This window comes from Drosophila suzukii, unplaced genomic scaffold (assembly GCF_043229965.1).
Source record: "Drosophila suzukii unplaced genomic scaffold, CBGP_Dsuzu_IsoJpt1.0 scf_7, whole genome shotgun sequence".
Lineage (NCBI taxonomy): Eukaryota > Metazoa > Arthropoda > Insecta > Diptera > Drosophilidae > Drosophila > Drosophila suzukii.
The window spans coordinates 2,771,167-2,783,597 of record NW_027255939.1 but is presented as its reverse complement, the minus strand read 5'-3'; the positions used below and the strand labels follow the sequence as shown (position 1 = coordinate 2,783,597).

General features: G+C 40.5%; 1 protein-coding gene and 1 long non-coding RNA gene across 8 annotated transcripts in view; both read left to right on the top strand.

Annotated features, from left to right (window-relative positions):
* The window catches only part of LOC139355046 (uncharacterized), a 118,993-nt gene that overhangs the window by 37,897 nt on the left and 68,665 nt on the right, over positions 1–12,431 (top strand). The gene's annotated exons all lie outside the window — the stretch shown is intronic.
* Positions 5,656–12,275, top strand: LOC139355049 (uncharacterized). The gene is made up of 2 exons (XR_011605818.1): positions 5,656–11,338; positions 11,392–12,275. It is a non-coding gene; the product is annotated as an uncharacterized lncRNA (long non-coding RNA).

Sequence of the window (12,431 nt, the reverse complement as noted above, 5' to 3'; positions counted from 1 at the left end):
GTAGACTAGATAATAAACAAGGAAGAACGCTATAGTCGAGTACCTCGACTATCAGATACCCGTTACTCAAAGGGAAATGGAGAAATGCAAGCAGCAAAGCGAGATTAAAATGCGCCACCTACCGGCGGTAGACAGATTTAAGCGTTATGGGCGTTAGAGTGGGCGTGGCAAATTTATTTTTGGATCAATCGATAGGTATTGACGACACCAATACATTTCAGTTAAAATTTTCGCGGTTTGTGGGCGTTTAAGTGGGCTTGGCAACTTTTTTTTTAGGTCAATCGATAGGTATTGATGAGAACAATACATTTCAGTTAAAATTTTCTATCTAGCATCAAAACTGTAGGAGTTACAGTTTTGGGCGGTTTTTGGGCGTTAGAGTGGGCGTGGCAGTCTACTGAAACAAACTTGCGCTGCGTAAGAAGCTCAGGAATCTGTACGCCAATTCTCAATAGCCTAGCTCTCATAGTTTCCGAGATCTCAGCGTTCATCCGGACAGACAGACGGACAGACGGACATGGCTAGATCGACTCGGCTAGTGATCCTGATCAAGAATATATATACTTTATGGGGTCGGAAACGCTTCCTTCTGCCTGTTACATACTTTCCGACGAATCTAGTATACCCTTTTACTCTACGAGTAACGGGTATAAATAGCTTTGAAGAGCCAAGTTTTCGCCGTGATCGAACCACCTCATTTTCCTCGCCTTGGGAAAGCACAGGTAGTCACAATGTGCTGCTTCAATGTAACCCGCCTGTCCAGAGTAAGCCCAAGAAAGTTAACCGTCCAGGGTGAGGCGATAAGGGTTTAGCCTGTTCAACGAAAAAGTGGCATACTGAGATTTTGCAGCACCATGTCTAGCTGTCGAACTGCAGAGTGATTACCGTTAGCAGGGGATGCGGCAGCGGCAGACGGAATCTTTAGAGTTGGGTCGTTAACAGAAGCATCAATATCCAGTGGACAACTCAAATCAGCAGATTCATCATTCTTAATAGGGATTGTAAGATGATCCTAAAAACGTCCAATGTTAGCCCGACGAGACAGCAGCCTTGGTGTTGTAAGTTGGGGTGAAGAGCAGCGCAGAAAAGTATTTCAAGCGGAATGTGATCAGAACTAAGTTCATTTGAGGCATGTACAGTGAGAAAGTTGGACGAAATCTCCTTGCATCAGATGGAAAGTGCGTTGGTCCTACTGTAGCAAGGACTTGCAGACTTGGTCTAAAAGCTGAACACCTCTCGGTGAAGAGCGGCTACCCCCCAAAATTGATTGTGAGCATTCCAGTCACCAGCTCTGATAAAACGGTTTGAAAATTCGATAAAAAATTTTCCAAAACCTTGAGCAGACCATGTAAAAATGGGGGCCGTAAAAATAAGTAATCACGATGTCTACCAATTCCGTACTGTAAGGGGAGTATTTCAAGTGAGAGCGGACCAAAATAGCAACACCTTCTCGAAGACGGTCAGAGGGAGAATTGGCTGTCATTAAATCATATCCAAAAAGTCTGAGATGTGAGCGACTGTTGAAATGCGTTTCGTTTATTGGCATCACTTCAATTGAATTAGCATAGTTGTGAAGATGCACACATCAGCAAAATGCTGACTATTCACGACTACAAAGTAAACAGGACTTTTAAAAAAAGACAGAACAAGTAGTTTTTTCGGAAAAATCAATTTATTTTATTCAAAATAGTCTCCTTCTGCTTTAATCAAGCGTTTTGCACGGTCCAAAAGCATGTCGAACGAGTGTTTTAGCTCGTTGCCCGGTATGGCCGCCAGTATGCCGGTGCAAGCCTTTTGAATGGCCTCTACGTCTGCAAAACGCTTTCCTTTCATCGGCAAATGCATTTTTCCGAAAAGGTAGAAGTCGCACGGTGCCATATCAGGTGAATACGGGGAGTGGTTGATGGTTAAAATGTGATTTTTGGTCAAATAGTCGGACACAAGCGTCGATCGATGAGACGGCGCATTATCGTGCAACAAACGCCAACTTCTATCCTCGCTATTCGGGCCGAACACGTCGAATTCGGCGTACCAAAAGCTTCAAAACTCCAAGGTAGAATACCGCATTAACGTTTTGGCCGGGTGGAACAAATTCTTTGTGGACCATACCCTTGGAATCATAAAAACAAATCAGCATTGACTTCACTTTTGACTTCTCCAGGCGCGATTTTTTGGGTTTCGGCTCGTCAAGCGCCTTCCATTCAGCACTCTTGCGTTTCGTTTCGGGATCATATTGAAAACACCACGTTTCGTCACCAGTCACAATCTTGTAAAGGAAGTTTGGGTCTTTTTTTGCCTCTTTAATGATGTCCTTCGAATGTTGAATTCTGAGCAATTTTTGGACATTAGTCAATTTGTGCGGAACAAACCGTGCACACACCTTTTGTAAGCCCAAATGTTCGGTCAAAATGCGATAAATCGATGTTTTGGAGATGTTCAATTCTATTTCCATGAATTTCAATGATGATTTCGTCTGATTTTTTGGTTGGCTCACATGTTCATCGTCATTTACGTCCTCACGACCACTTTGAAAACGTTGAAACCACTCGTGCACTCTGCTACGGGATAGGCAATCATCGCCATAAACTTGTTTCATCAACTGAAACGTTTCGGTAAAAGTTTTACCAATTTTAAAACAAAATTTAATGTTGGCTCTTTGTTCGAAGCTCATTTTCGCACCGATGACAAAAACATACTGACACTTAAATCGCAATAACCTCACTTCCAATAGATGAAATGTCATGAAATTTTTACTGGAAGTCGATAAACGATAGCAAATTTTAACGCACCAGTTGACATATAGGTGGCGCCACTAGAGGGCGCTTGATTAAAAAAGTCCTGTTTACTTTGGAACTCACCTTGTACAATTACAAGGCTGATACTCGCCGCTGAAAAATTAACATTTAATTATTATGTATAAAAAAGGTATAAAAAAGAAAAGTACAGTTTCGGTCAAAATAATAGTAGTGTCGTTCGCTCAGAGAGTTTTTTATCATTATTTTCTCTATTTCTTCGCCAATCTACTTAATTTTTTCTATTAAGTAAGTGTAATTATCTGCTCTCTAAGAATGTGCAGTTAATTTTGGTTCTCATACCTCTTTGTATTTATTTTCGCCTTTATTTGCAATGACCCGCGTGCTTGACTCAGTCAAAATAATAGTAGTGCCAGAGAAATTATCAAGAATAATTTAATTTACTCCATTTTTAACAAGGTTTGTGTTGTTTAAAAATACATTTAGATGTTATTTAATAGTCCCTAGCATTTTTGAATTTATTCTCTAAAATTAGTTCTAGCTACATGGGCCGTGGGAAACACTGTACTGCCGAGAGGCGAGATCTGATTAAAAAAATTGATTTCTGCTGGAAAGACTTATGTCGAAACGCAAAATATTATTGGCTGCTCTTCTACAATGATTACAAATGCTGTTAAATATGAGCCAGCAAATGAAACGCGTGGTCGACCCAAATTATTGGACAAAAGATCAGTGGATCGCTTAAGAAGACAGGCAAGAATAGAGCCTTTCGCGTCTGCTGCATCTCTGAAAAAATCATGTGACTTAAATGTAAGTTTGGAAACGGTAAGAAGACGGCTTAGAGATAATAACCTCATTTCAAGAAGTCCAAGAAAAGTGCCCTTACTCACAAAAAAACATGCCGCCAAACGTTTAAAGTTCGCAAGGCAGCACTTGAATTGGCCTTTGGAAAAGTGGAGGAATATTTTGTGGTCGGATGAGTCAAAAATAGTTTTGTTTGGAGGCCGAGGCTCTCGGCAGTTTGTTAGACGACCACCCTTAAGTGCTTTTTCTCCAAAGTGTACGCTAAAAACGGTAAAGCATGGTGGTTCATCAATTATGATTTGGGCAAGTTTTTCACACTATGGAGTTGGGCCAATATATTGGGTCAAAACCATCATGGACCGTTACGTACACGTCAATATTTTAAACGACGTGATGCTCCCATATGCCTCCGAGGACATGCCTCTTATTTGGACGTTCCAGCAGGATAACGATCCAAAACATTCAAGTAAACATGCTAGGGAGTGGTTCGCAGCCAACCAAGTAAATGTCATGGAGTGGACCGCACAGTCACCCGATCTCAATCCTATTGATAATTTATGGTGTGACGTAAAAAGAGCAATCTCAGAAATAAAACCAAGCAATAACTTCCAACTTTGGGAACCTGTACAAAGGACTTGGAGCTCTATTCCTGTAAAGAGATGCCAAAACTTGGTTGATTCCATGCATAAGCGCTGTGCAGCTGTTATAGCAAACAAAGGATATGCAACAAAATACTAAAATATAATATAAACATAGATGAATTATATACAGTACATAATTCAACCTATAAACGTTTTTTTTTTGGGCTGTGAAAATTTTGAAACTTCACTACTATTATTTTGACCGAACAATTTTTTGTAAAAATTCACATTATTATTTTTTTTGGAAAAATCTATTGAATTATCCTTAGTTTTTGTTTATTATTATTAGCTACTATTAGTTAAGTTTCAATGAAAATTAAAGAAAAAATTGTAAAAACATTTCTAGAGTTATTTTTCGGGGTTACTAAAAAGCCTCTGTGGGCACTACTATTATTTTGACCGCAGCTGTATATCTAAAAGATTATATATATGAAACAATTATTATATATGGATATTATATATTATTACATGAATTCCTAACAGATTAATTCTTTGTCTTAACTAGGAAAGTATTAACATTGCCCAAAAATAAATTCTTATCTAGACGGGAGAGGACAATGACCGTTGGAACGGTAGAGATAATTATTGCCTTTTCGGTCTTATTACAGTGGGCAAGTGGTGAAAAATCTAGACGGAAGGTCTCAATATATAAGTACTCCAATTCATTCAGTGTTATTGGTAGGGTTGCTTTTAATAACAAGTATAGATCTCCTTCGTTAAATTGTGGATCAGTGTCTACAGTTTTTGCTAAAGCTTCTGAGGTAATCATGGTGCACGGATATATATATATGTACTTATAAGAAAGAACCGTGTTCCGACGAACTTACCCTCCTTTTAATCCTGGGCGATGAGATCTCGACGCTCCGGATCCTGGGCTTTGGGAGATTTTATAATTGGTTTATATATATATATATACGTGCAAGATTTGATGGCGGTTTACAAAAACAAAACACAAAAATTACGTTACACAAAAAAAAATAACACTATCGCTGTATAGATATGTATGTATGTATGCATCGATTGCGAGTTCCACTGCGGCGCACGTCAGTTCCAATGCTCGAGCTGGGGCTGGTCGGTGCAGCTCCAATTTCTTGTTCACGTATGTATTTGATGGTTCTGTTTACACTTGCATTCAGAAATGCATGTACTCGCAAATTGTTTGTAATTGTTTTTGGCGATTTACTTTTTGTTAACTTAGAATGCAGTTTATTTGCCTTTTATTGGTTTTTGTTGTCTTTTTATAGAAGTGTTACAGGCAGTGCCCCAGAAGTGTATACCCCAATGTAGACTAGATAATAAAATAGCTTTGAAGAGCCAAGTTTTCGCCGTGATCGAACCACCTCATTTTCCTCGCCTTGGGAAAGCACAGGTAGTCACAATGTGCTGCTTCAATGTAACCCGCCTGTCCAGAGTAAGCCCAAGAAAGTTAACCGTCCAGGGTGAGGCGATAAGGGTTTAGCCTGTTCAACGAAAAAGTGGCATACTGAGATTTTGCAGCACCATGTCTAGCTGTCGAACTGCAGAGTGATTACCGTTAGCAGGGGATGCGGCAGCGGCAGACGGAATCTTTAGAGTTGGGTCGTTAACAGAAGCATCAATATCCAGTGGACAACTCAAATCAGCAGATTCATCATTCTTAATAGGGATTGTAAGATGATCCTAAAAACGTCCAATGTTAGCCCGACGAGACAGCAGCCTTGGTGTTGTAAGTTGGGGTGAAGAGCAGCGTACAAAAGTATTTCAAGCGGAATGTGATCAGAACTAAGTTCATTTGAGGCATGTACAGTGAGAAAGTTGGACGAAATCTCCTTGCATCAGATGGAAAGTGCGTTGGTCCTACTGTAGCAAGGACTTGCAGACTTGGTCTAAAAGCTGAACACCTCTCGGTGAAGAGCGGCTACCCCCCAAAATTGATTGTGAGCATTCCAGTCACCAGCTCTGATAAAACGGTTTGAAAATTCGATAAAAAATATTCCAAAACCTTGAGCAGACCATGTAAAAATGGGGGCCGTAAAAATAAGTAATCACGATGTCTCCCAATTCCGTACTGTAAGGGGAGTATTTCAAGTGAGAGCGGACCAAAATAGCAACACCTTCTCGAAGACGGTCAGAGGGAGAATTGGCTGTCATTAAATCATATCCAAAAAGTCTGAGATGTGAGCGACTGTTGAAATGCGTTTCGTTTATTGGCATCACTTCAATTGAATTAGCATAGTTGTGAAGGTGCACACATCAGCAAAATGCTGACTATTCACGACTACAAACGTCGCTCAGAGGGCTCTTGCAATTGTACATACAAGGTGAGTTCTAAAGTAAACAGGACTTTTAAAAAAAGACAGAACAAGTAGTTTTTTCGGAAAAATCAATTTATTTTATTCAAAATAGTCTCCTTCTGCTTTAATCAAGCGTTTTGCACGGTCCAAAAGCATGTCGAACGAGTGTTTTAGCTCGTTGCCCGGTATGGCCGCCAGTATGCCGGTGCAAGCCTTTTGAATGGCCTCTACGTCTGCAAAACGCTTTCCTTTCATCGGCAAATGCATTTTTCCGAAAAGGTAGAAGTCGCACGGTGCCATATCAGGTGAATACGGGGAGTGGTTGATGGTTAAAATGTGATTTTTGGTCAAATAGTCGGACACAAGCGTCGATCGATGAGACGGCGCATTATCGTGCAACAAACGCCAACTTCTATCCTCGCTATTCGGGCCGAACACGTCGAATTCGGCGTACCAAAAGATTCAAAACTCCAAGGTAGAATACCGCTTTAACGTTTTGGCCGGGTGGAACAAATTCTTTGTGGACCATACCCTTGGAATCATAAAAACAAATCAGCATTGACTTCACTTTTGACTTCTCCAGGCGCGATTTTTTGGGTTTCGGCTCGTCCGGCGCCTTCCATTCAGCACTCTGGCGTTTCGTTTCGGGATCATATTGAAAACACCACGTTTCGTCACCAGTCACAATCTTGTAAAGGAAGTTTGGGTCTTTTTTTGCCTCTTTAATGATGTCCTTCGAATGTTGAATTCTGATCAATTTTTGGACATTAGTCAATTTGTGCGGAACAAACCGTGCACACACCTTTTGTAAGCCCAAATGTTCGGTCAAAATGCGATAAATCGATGTTTTGGAGATGTTCAATTCTATTTCCATGAATTTCAATGATGATTTCGTCTGATTTTTTATGAATTCACGCAGAGATTCGATGGAATTTTCGGTAATCACGGATTTAGGTCGGCTCACATGTTCATCGTCATTTACGTCCTCACGACCACTTTGAAAACGTTGAAACCACTCGTGCACTCTGCTACGGGATAGGCAATCATCGCCATAAACTTGTTTCATCAATTGAAACGTTTCGGTAAAAGTTTTACCAATTTTAAAACAAAATTTAATGTTGGCTCTTTGTTCGAAGCTCATTTTCGCACCGATGACAAAAACATACTGACACTTAAATCGCAATAACCTCACTTCCAATAGATGAAATGTCATGAAATTTTTACTGGAAGTCGATAAACGATAGCAAATTTTAACGCACCAGTTGACATATAGGTGGCGCCACTAGAGGGCGCTTGATTAAAAAAGTCCTGTTTACTTTGGAACTCACCTTGTACAATTACAAGGCTGATACTCGCCGCTGAAAAATTAACATTTAATTATTATGTATAAAAAAGGTATAAAAAAGAAAAGTATATCTAAAAGATTATATATATGAAACAATTATTATATATGGATATTATATATTATTACATGAATTCCTAACAGATTAATTCTTTGTCTTAACTAGGAAAGTATTAACATTGCCCAAAAATAAATTCTTATCTAGACGGGAGAGGACAATGACCGTTGGAACGGTAGAGATAATTATTGCCTTTTCGGTCTTATTACAGTGGGCAAGTGGTGAAAAATCTAGACGGAAGGTCTCAATATATAAGTACTCCAATTCATTCAGTGTTATTGGTAGGGTTGCTTTTAATAACAAGTATAGATCTCCTTCGTTAAATTGTGGATCAGTGTCTACAGTTTTTGCTAAAGCTTCTGAGGTAATCATGGTGCACGGATATATATATATGTACTTATAAGAAAGAACCGTGTTCCGACGAACTTACCCTCCTTTTAATCCTGGGCGATGAGATCTCGACGCTCCGGATCCTGGGCTTTGGGAGATTTTATAATTGGTTTATATATATATATATACGTGCAAGATTTGATGGCGGTTTACAAAAACAAAACACAAAAATTACGTTACACAAAAAAAAATAACACTATCGCTGTATAGATATGTATGTATGTATGCATCGATTGCGAGTTCCACTGCGGCGCACGTCAGTTCCAATGCTCGAGCTGGGGCTGGTCGGTGCAGCTCCAATTTCTTGTTCACGTATGTATTTGATGGTTCTGTTTACACTTGCATTCAGAAATGCATGTACTCGCAAATTGTTTGTAATTGTTTTTGGCGATTTACTTTTTGTTAACATAGAATGCAGTTTATTTGCCTTTTATTGGTTTTTGTTGTCTTTTTATAGAAGTGTTACAGGCAGTGCCCCAGAAGTGTATACCCCAATGTAGACTAGATAATAAAATAGCTTTGAAGAGCCAAGTTTTCGCCGTGATCGAACCACCTCATTTTCCTCGCCTTGGGAAAGCACAGGTAGTCACAATGTGCTGCTTCAATGTAACCCGCCTGTCCAGAGTAAGCCCAAGAAAGTTAACCGCGTCATCACGCTTTAATGGAGTCTCGTCCAGGGTGAGGCGATAAGGGTTTAGCCTGTTCAACGAAAAAGTGGCATACTGAGATTTTGCAGCACCATGTCTAGCTGTCGAACTGCAGAGTGATAACCGTTAGCAGGGGATGCGGCAGCGGCAGACGGAATCTTTAGAGTTGGGTCGTTAACAGAAGCATCAATATCCAGTGGACAACTGAAATCAGCAGATTCATCATTCTTAATAGGGATTGTAAGATGATCCTAAAAACGTCCAATGTTAGCCCGACGAGACAGCAGCCTTGGTGTTGTAAGTTGGGGTGAAGAGCAGCGCACAAAAGTATTTCAAGCGGAATGTGATCAGAACTAAGTTCATTTGAGGCATGTACAGTGAGAAAGTTGGACGAAATCTCCTTGCATCAGATGGAAAGTGCGTTGGTCCTACTGTAGCAAGGACTTGCAGACTTGGTCTAAAAGCTGAACACCTCTCGGTGAAGAGCGGCTACCCCCCAAAATTGATTGTGAGCATTCCAGTCACCAGCTCTGATAAAACGGTTTGAAAATTCGATAAAAAATATTCCAAAACCTTGAGCAGACCATGTAAAAATGGGGGCCGTAAAAATAAGTAATTACGATGTCTCCCAATTCCGTACTGTAAGGGGAGTATTTCAAGTGAGAGCGGACCAAAATAGCAACACCTTCTCGAAGACGGTCAGAGGGAGAATTGGCTGTCATTAAATCATATCCAAAAAGTCTGAGATGTGAGCGACTGTTGAAATGCGTTTCGTTTATTGGCATCACATCAATTGAATTAGCATAGTTGTGAAGATGCACACATCAGCAAAATGCTGACTATTCACGACTACAAAGTAAACAGGACTTTTAAAAAAAGACAGAACAAGTAGTTTTTTCGGAAAAATAAATTTATTTTATTCAAAATAGTCTCCTTCTGCTTTAATAAAGCGTTTTGCACGGTCCAAAAGCATGTCGAACGAGTGTTTTAGCTCGTTGCCCGGTATGGCCGCCAGTATGCCGGTGCAAGCCTTTTGAATGGCCTCTACGTCTGCAAAACGCTTTCCTTTCATCGGCAAATGCATTTTTCCGAAAAGGTAGAAGTCGCACGGAGCCATATCAGGTGAATACGGGGAGTGGTTGATGGTTAAAATGTGATTTTTGGTCATATAGTCGGACACAAGCGTCGATCGATGAGACGGCGCATTATCGTCCAACAAACGCCAACTTCTATCCTCGCTATTGGGCCGAACACGTCGAATTCGGCGCACCAAACGTTTCAAAACTCCAAGGTAGAATACCGCATTAACGTTTTGGCCGGGTGGAACAAATTCTTTGTGGACCATACCCTTGGAATCATAAAAACAAATCAGCATTGACTTCACTTTTGACTTCTCCAGGCGCGATTTTTTGGGTTTCGGCTCGTCCGGCGCCTTCCATTCAGCACTCTGGCGTTTCGTTTCGGGATCATATTGAAAACACTACGTTTCGTCACCAGTCACAATCTTGTAAAGGAAGTTTGGGTCTTTTTTTTGCCTCTTTAATGATGTCCTTCGAATGTTGACGGGAGAGGACAATGACCGTTGGAACGTTAGAGATAATTATTGCCTTTTCGGTCTTAATACAGTGGGCAAGTGGTGAAAAATCTAGACGGAAGGTCTCAATATATAAGTACTACAATTCATTCAGTGTTATTGGTAGGGTTGCTTTTAATAACAAGTATAGATCTCCTTCGTTAAATTGTGGATCAGTGTCTACAGTTTTTGCTAAACCTTCTGAGGTAATCATGGTGCACGGATATATATATATGTACTTATAAGAAAGGAACCGTGTTCCGACGAACTTACCCTCCTTTTAATCCTGGGCGATGAGATCTCGACGCTCCGGATCCTGGGCTTTGGGAGATTTTATAATTGGTTTATATATATATATATACGTGCAAGACTTGATGGCGGTTTACAAAAACAAAACACAAAAATTACGTTACACAAAAAAAAATAACACTATCGCTGTATAGATATGTATGTATGTATGCATCGATTGCGAGTTCCACTGCGGCGCACGTCAGTTCCAATGCTCGAGCTGGGGCTGGTCGGTCCAGCTCCAATTTCTTGTTCACGTATGTATTTGATGGTTCTGTTTACACTTGCATTCAGAAATGCATGTACTCGCAAATTGTTTGTAATTGTTTTTGGCGATTTACTTTTTGTTAACTTAGAATGCAGTTTATTTGTCTTTTATTGGTTTTTATTGTCTTTTTATAGAAGTGTTACAGGCAGTGCCCCAGAAGTGTATACCCCAATGTAGACTAGATAATAAAATAGCTTTGAAGAGCCAAGTTTTCGCCGTGATCGAACCACCCCATTTTCCTCGCCTTGGGAAAGCACAGGTAGTCACAATGTGCTGCTTCAATGTAACCCGCCTGTCGAGAGTAAGCCCAAGAAAGTTAACCGTGTCATCACGCTTTAATGGAGTCTCGTCCAGGGTGAGGCGATAAGGGTTTAGCCTGTTCAACGAAAAAGTGGCATACTGAGATTTTGCAGCACCATGTCTAGCTGTCGAACTGCAGAGTGATTACCGTTAGCAGGGGATGCGGCAGCGGCAGACGGAATCTTTAGAGTTGGGTCGTTAACAGAAGCATCAATATCCAGTGGACAACTCAAATCAGCAGATTCATCATTCTTAATAGGAATTGTAAGATGATCCTAAAAACGTCCAATGTTAGCCCGACGATACAGCAGCCTTGGTGATGTAAGTTGGGGTGAAGAGCAGCGCACAAAAGTATTTCAAGCGGAATGTGATCAGAACTAAGTTCATTTGAGGCATGTACAGTGAGAAAGTTGGACGAAATCTCCTTGCATCAGATGGAAAGTGCGTTGGTCCTACTGTAGCAAGGACTTGCAGACTTGGTCTAAAAGCTGAACACCTCTCGGTGAAGAGCGGCTACCCCCCAAAATTGATAGTGAGCATTCCAGTCACCAGCTCTGATAAAACGGTTTGAAAATTCGATAAAAAATTTTCCAAAACCTTGAGCAGACCATGTAAAAATGGGGGCCGTAAAAATAAGTAATCACGATGTCTCCCAATTCCGTACTGTAAGGGGAGTATTTCAAGTGAGAGCGGACCAAAATAGCAACACCTTCTCGAAGACGGTCAGAGGGAGAATTGGCTGTCATTAAATCATATCCAAAAAGTCTGAGATGTGAGCGACTGTTGAAATGCGTTTCGTTTATTGGCATCACATCAATTGAATTAGCATAGTTGTGAAGGTGCACACATCAGCAAAATGCTGACTATTCACGACTACAAACGTCGCTCAGAGGGCTCTTGCAATTGTACATACAAGGTGAGTTCTAAAGTAAACAGGACTTTTAAAAAAAGACAGAACAAGTAGTTTTTTCGGAAAAATCAATTTATTTTATTCAAAATAGTCTCCTTCTGCTTTAATAAAGCGTTTTGCACGGTCCAAAAGCATGTCGAACGAGTGTTTTAGCTCGTTGCCCGGTATGGCCGCCAGTATGCCG